Below are 7,771 nucleotides of genomic sequence, written 5' to 3' on the forward strand. Positions count from 1 at the left end.
CATTAGTCCCAAATGTATGTTACCATTTTTTTTCTCTTTTTCTTTTTTTCTAATTTCTTTTTTAAATGCTTGTGAGATAATTTATAGGTTCTGTTTTCTTCGATGATATAGGATAAAATTAAAACCATTGAAGCAGGTTCTCTAATGAGTGGATATCTCAGGGATTTGAAATAAATTATTTGGGGTGCGTCCTTGTACCTTCAACTAGGGGTGGCAAGCGGGGAAGCCCGCCCCACTAGAAGCCTGCCTTTTGACAGGCTGGTCCGCTCTGCCCTGCCTAATGAGGCAGTCCTAGAATTCCACCCCGCCTCGCCTAATGGCGGGTCGGCTGGCTAAGCCCGCCAAATTTCTTTTTTTTTTTTTTTTTTTTTTTTTTTTTTTTTTACTTTTAACTATTAAATAATATATATAAAGATATAAAAAAATCTCTTTTGTTTTTTACTTTTAACTATTATAATTTCTAAAAGTATAAACAAATTATAATTTTTGTATTCACAAACATTAAAGTCTTTGTAATTATAAATATTGTTTCCAAAGCAAAATAAATATAATCCAAAAATAATTAACAATATTGTCTCCAAAACAAAACAAACATAATCTAAAACACCCAATTTTCATCTTCATTCTCTTGTAAGTTGGGTTGGAAAAGTTGAATTTTGGTAAAAAAAATTATAAAAATACCCCTTGCTAAAAAAATACTAAGCCCGGCGGGGAAGTCCGCCCCGCCCCGCCAAAACCAGCGGTTTAAGCGGTGCGGGTTAAGCGGGCTTTTGCTATTTGGCGGTCCCAATTTTCCAGCCCGGTCCGCCTTTTTTGGCGGGTTACGCGGGCCGGCCCGGCGGGTTTAGGCCCGTTTGCCACCCCTACCTTCAACTGTGACAGGTATTTCATTTGTTAAGAAGGAATGAGTCTTGTACAAAATCTTTTCAATAATTTACCAATTATTTTTTTATTCTAAAGACCTATAAATTAATGGTAGACCACTTCGCAGATCTATTTGTTCTCTGACTCAAGTTGTTCTACCAACTTGGAATAGTAAAATGTATGATAAAATCATGAAGCTCATTTGAACTTCAATTAGCATGCTTCAAAATTTTCCTTATGTTGTCTCACCTTTTTCTTATGTTTTGGTAAAATTTCGGCACTCAAATTATTGTTATTTGGTAGGAACAGGTGTATATATAAATCTTGTCTACACAATAAAAAAAGTAATTATTTTTTACCACTAGTACATAAAAATAAATAATTATTATTATTATTGTAATTTTACTCATTGAAATTGGATGGGAAGAACATGGCATGTCATTTTTAGATAGAAGTGCATGATTTTTGTGTGAGCCCTGAATTCTTTTATCAAGTACTAGGAAATAGGAATTCAATGTTCAATATAGAAGTGTAGATATGACTTTTATGCATGCCACATGGATAATGCAATAAATTATTGGATAATGCAGTAAATTATTTCATAGCCGGTACTAGTTTCTAGAATGTTCATTGATATTCACCTTAGCAAATAGCAAGTAGCACATCTATATAATCATCTAGATAGTAATATAGGTGAACCGCACTCTCATGTACATATACAATAATAATAATTTTGTGGCTGGAGTACGTATATAATAGTTAGTTTTCCATATTAGAGTTGCACCTTACTTAATATTATTTAACTGAAAAATACACATCTAGTAAGTGACCAAACTTATATATATTTATAAGCTTGATGTGCATGTTAAAACTAGTTAATTTAAGCCCTTTATCTATTAGTCATTTTTTATTTATTTAACTGTAAAATTATTAAAATCCTTTTTTTAGAATTGATCGTTTAGTTCTTTGATGCTTTTGTCTTAAGTATGATCTTAACTCTAACTATTACGCCTCTCTTCTTTTTCTTTTTTTTGTAAGGTTTTATTTTCCATTTCAATTTTTTGGCTTTGGGACCAGCATTTCTTTATTCCAGTAATTTTTTTCTAAAGTGCAGAATTTCTCAATGAGTAAGCAACTTTCAATAAATCATCTCGTGTGATGCGTATTGTTCTGAAGGATTAGTATATGTGTTTTATGTTTTTCATTTTAAGAGTTATTGTCCGCATCTATTTTATGACTATTTTATTAGTTATTATCTGTTAGTCTGACTTTATTATTTGAATTTTCGGTGTTCTATTATATCATTAAAGTAGACATTGATAAGAGTTGGATTTCAAAGCCACGAATTGGTCTGGAGTATAGGGACGTTTTGAACAGATTCTTAGATTTCGTATTTGCTAATGCATCATCCGATGGGATGATACATTGTCCATGTCCGAAATGCGGGTTCCGCCTTCTATAAACTAGAGAGGATGCGTACGATCATTTGATAATAAAATCTTTCCCCTCTAGTTATACATTTTGGGTACATCACGGTGAGAGACGTGTAGCAGAGAGCTCTAGTGAAGGACAAGAAGTAGAACCCGATAGAAACCTCAAAGACCCAATGCTTGACATGGTTCATGAGGCGTTCAACTTCCCAGGACTTCATGGCGACGAAGACGGTTTAGTGAATGAACATGCTGGCGGGGATCGGGAGGAGTTGCCATACTTATCAAATTAAAGTAGTCGCGAGGTCCGCAACTTGCATGACCTGCTCGAAGATGGAGCGCAGGAGCTATACCCGGGATGTTCAAAGTTCTCTAAGCTATCTTTCTTGGTGAGGCTTTGTCATATAAAGTCCATGTGCGGAGTGAGCGACAAGGCCTTCGAAATGATACTGGAGTTGCTGGCGGATGCCTTTGAGCATGCAAGGATTCTGAGCACTATGCATGATACCAAGAGGATCATAAGAAAGCTCGGTATTGCATACAAAAAGATAGATGCATGTCCAAATGACTGCATGCTATATCAGGGCAGCGACTGACGTGGCGAAAATTAGCGAGTTAAGAAATTATTATAAGAGATACGTTGCAAGTATAGTTCTCAACCAACTAAAAATCCGCTTATCAATTTAGAAGGGTTGTCACAAAAGTAGAATTAAAATATTGGGAGTATGAATCCCAAGTCGTCTCCCAACGAGTTGCAGAAAGATGTGCTATTTTATTAATCAGATGTTTTCTAAAAGGGTTTGAGTTTGATAGACAGAAAATTAAATCAGAGAATTTATGTAATTTAGATAAAAACCTTGACCGGGAGTAGATTAGTTGGAAGCCCTATCCTTGATGGATTTCTCTCAAGATCAATTGATAATTGAAGGTTGTCTGCTCAGTTATCCTTTACCGGGTAAAGGAAAGTCAAGCAAGTTGGAAGTCAGTTTCTATTCACAAGTTCTAATCCTCTCCCTTGGGAAGGACTAGTGTCAGTGATTAGATAGCGACCCAACGTTAAATCCAATTATAATTTTACTCTTGAGCACCCAACTCAAGGTCTTCCTTTCAATCAACTCCCAATCAAGTTATGGAACTACTCGCTCATTATGATTGTAAAATTCACGAAATAAGAAGGGGAAATAAAGAAAGCCATGATAAATAATAATCAAAAGAATCAATTAAAAATAAAATAGTTCTTGTATTAATAAATTCTAAAAATAATCCAATAGTAATTCTGAACAAAATAAGGATATGAAAGAGTAAGTGACAAGTAAGGAAACAAACTAGAATGATGAAGTCTTGGCAGAGGTAATAACTCTTCTCAATATCCCTATCCAAAAAGCAATAAAATCAAAATCCGAAGAACTATGAGTGTGTAGAGAGAAAACCTTGAGGAGGAGTAAAATCAGATCTAAAACTAAAATTATGCAGAATGAATGTCGTTCTTGGTCTCTGCATGTTCCCTGGCTCTAATATGCTTTTCTGGGCCGAGAACTGGGTCAAAACAGGGCCCAAAATCACCCCTAGCGAATTCTGCAGATTCTGCAGATCGCGCACGTCACGCGATCGCGTCATTCAGGCGTTCGCGTCATCCAGCATTTTGCCTTGCCACGCGTGCGCGTCGTCCACGCATTCGCGTCACTCTTGCAGCTTCCAATTCACGCATTCGCGTCAGGCACGTGAGCGCGTCACTGCAATTTCCTCTATTTCGCGCGGTCGTGTGAGCCATGCGTCCGCGTCACTTCTCGCTGGTCATCTCCTCAATTTCTTGTGTTCCTTCCATTTTTGCAAGCTTCCTTTCCAATCTCCAAGTTATTCATGCCCTATAAATCCTGAAACACTTAACACACAGATCACATCATCGAATGGAATAAAGGAGAATTAAAATACATAATTAAAATCTCTAGGAAGCGAGTTTTCAACGATGGAGTAATTTTGGGAAGGAATTGTAAATACATGCTAATTTAATGAATAAGTGGGTAAAGATTTGATAAAACCACACAATTAAACACAATATAAACCATAAAATAATGGTTTATCAACCTCCCCACACTTAAACATTAGCATGTCCTCATGCTTAGTTGAAGGAGATAAAATAAATGAGTAGGAACATGTAAAACTCATGCAATGCAATGCAACCTATATATGTGAATGCAACTATATGATTCTTGCCCACTTGGTCAAAAGTTAATAAGTTCTTCAAGACAATCACAAATCAAATTCCACTAATTCAATTCTTATACAGTAATAGCAGATAAAAATGCAAGAAGGTAGCTCATGAAAGCAGGGAACATAGAATTTAAGCATTGAACCCTCACTGATAATGTATGTACACTCTAGTCTCTCTAGTGTATAGGGTAATCACTCTATCCTTCTCTAATCATGCTTTCTAATTTTTGTTCTTCACCTAACCAATCAACAACATTTAATATACCAATGCAAACATCATGAGGTCTTTTCAAGGTTGTAATGGGGCCAAGGTAAGGGTAAGAATACATATATGGCTGAGTAAGCTTATAAATTGAATCTTTAATTAACCCAAGCTTTCACCTAACACATACATATATGTATTCTATATAACTTAAATTTCATACCTAGCTACCCAAAATTTCCCTTTCACATTCTTTACTCATGTATCAACTTTTATTTTAATTTTATCATACATGCATTTATCTTCGAATTTTTTTAACTTAACATTGGGGTAATTTTGTCCCCTTATTTATTTATTGAATATTTTTAGATTTTTTTTTTGAAAATAAAATAAACATAGTTTATCAATGCACATAGATTTTTAATTTTTATAGTTTCACATGAGTAGGCACCCAAATTCCCATTATATTATCATGACACATTTCCTTATTATCTTTTGTTCCCACAATCTTCCCATACTCAATTAACACACAATTCTACCTCAAGCTAACCAAAGATTCAATTGGGATATATAATTATTTTTTTGCTTAAGGCTAGTAATGTGGTAAAATAAAGAACAAATGGGATTTAAAGGCTCAAAGTGGCTAACAAAGGTAACTTAAGGGGTAGGCTTAATTTGGATAAGTGAGCTAAACAAATAATTGCCTCAATCATATGCAAGCATATAAATATATTAAACATTAGACATATAGGACGAAACAAAATATAGATTACAATCATAGAGAAGTAAACACACAAGAATAAAACAATTATGGTTAAATAATGTAACCATGTACTTAGGCTCAAAGTCTCACAGGTTGTGTGTTCTTTAGCTCAAAAATCATGTTCCAAATACAACTTCAAGCAAATTTAACATAAAAGTTTTGATTAAAATTAGTAAAATTTTGTTCTAAAAATAGAGTTTTAGAAGAAACTTATTATCTTTTCAATCAAGTAGAACATGCATGCAACTAACCTATTACTATGCAATTTATCCTATTCTACAAAAGAAAAAACTAACTAAATATCCTATTTTATTGGTGTTAGGGAAGAGAAATTACCTCCGAAAGTCAGGTACTGACCGACCTCCCCACACTTAAGGCTTTGCACCGTCCTCGGTGCCATCTGTCAGGAACAAAGGTGGGCTGGTAGCAGTATCTCTATAGTCGGGACCGTCATGGATCCCTGTGCTGGTAAAGGAAGTGGAGTCGGGGGTGTCTGAGTCTCTGTATTTTCCTTTAAGTAGCTCTTTGAGGTATGTGAATCGGCGCTTGTTATGGCGCTCTCTTATCTTTGCTTTGTGTTCCTGCCGATCCAACCTCTCAAGTATGTGATGGAGCAGGTGGTTTGTTGTAGGTGCTTGTGGTATTGAAGGAGGAATGTCTTCAGCCGGTTCAGTTGGCTGGCTTGTAGTGGCCGCTGGAAGTCTGATATATTTCCCGTTAGGGACGTACTGATCATCCCGTGGAAGCATGGCTTTGGTGTCCCCAGCTCTGTAGGAGACTCCGGCTGCTGAGACGAGATCTGAAACTAGGGTGGAAAAAGGTAAGTTGCCCGCAATTTGTACGTGTCCCATGACATTCCGGATGTGTCTTGGTAAGTTCAGAGGCTGGTTTGTAAGAATACACCACAGTAGAACGGCCATGTCTACAGTGAAGGAGGACTCGTGGGTGCTCGGGAAGACATAATGGGACATGATCTGTGCCCATACGCGAGCCTCCAAGGTAAGTACGGAAGCCGATATTCCCTTAGGTCGGGAACGATGGTATCCGTAGATCCATCTGCTGCCAGGTAGTGCGATAACTCTGAGAACAGCGTCCCAGTCAAATTGGTACATCTGGCACTTGAGTGCGGCTTTTTGAAATGCGTCCAGTCCTTCAGGAGTAGGGGGAAGATCTAGAGCCTGTTGAATGGCCTCTTCTGTAATGGGGACTTATTTCCGACGGACATAGACAGACTGCGGGGTTGGCAGGTGGAAATTAGAGTAGAACTCGACTACCCAGGAAAGATTAACCTGCCATGGCTGTCTCTGTAGGAAACTCCATTGTCTTCGTTCAATTTGCGGGTCAACAAATTCAGCAATACGGGTCGGGAGGATAAGAAGGTATTTATTGTTGTAACTCCTTTCTGCCAGTATGGGGAACATCTGCTCACAGTAGCGATTGGTAAATCGTGCAGTGTCCTTTGCTGGGAAGGCTTTCTCTTTTTCATTAACCTTTATAATTCTCTTAATCCTTTTTGTTGAGGGCTTAACTGCAGTTGAAGATGGCTCTGCGACTAAACCTCGTTTGGTTCCTCTCCTTGCTGTTGATTTGGGAGTAGCTTTCTCCTTGCCTTTCTTGGTGGCCATCCTGAAAGAAAGAAAAGAGAAAGTCTGTTAAAATGTCAAGGGATAGAGCAAGGAAGAGGGCGGGGAAGGTGGTAATCAATGCACATTAAAAGATGAATGATGTTAACACATGGTCATGACTACATGTGAAAAAGCATCAATAGAAATATAGCAAGTGCATATGATGACAATTAAATGCAAGGTGTTTATTGGCATGCAAGCAAAGGCATGAGTAGCATAAGTCAAGCATTCAATGTCCAAGTTAGATTACCAAGCCTTTCAAAATAATAACCTGTTTGTAATAACAATTATATTTAAATAATAAAATAAAAGAAGAGTTTTTGTGAAAAGCAAGCAAATAGGGTAGTAGATTAAAAGAAATCTCAAAATGGTGCACAGTGTCATATGGGTGTTTTCACAAACACATAGCATGCATGGTGAATAAGCTAATGAAAGTATTGAATTGGAACATGCAAGCAACCCTTAAAAATTAATATATAATTGCCAAATAATTTTGCAACAATCCACAAGCATATAATAAGAAATAACGACCCAAATAAATTTCCAACACCAATTAAAAAGAAAAAAATAGAAAAAGAAAACATGGATAATGAAAGTAAAAAGAAAAAAAATGGAAGAAGAAAACATAAAATAAAGAAGAAGAATAGAAAAGTAAGGAGGGAAGAAGAAAAGAAAA

Source organism: Arachis ipaensis, chromosome B01 (genome assembly GCF_000816755.2).
Source record: "Arachis ipaensis cultivar K30076 chromosome B01, Araip1.1, whole genome shotgun sequence".
Classification (NCBI taxonomy): Eukaryota; Viridiplantae; Streptophyta; class Magnoliopsida; order Fabales; family Fabaceae; genus Arachis; species Arachis ipaensis.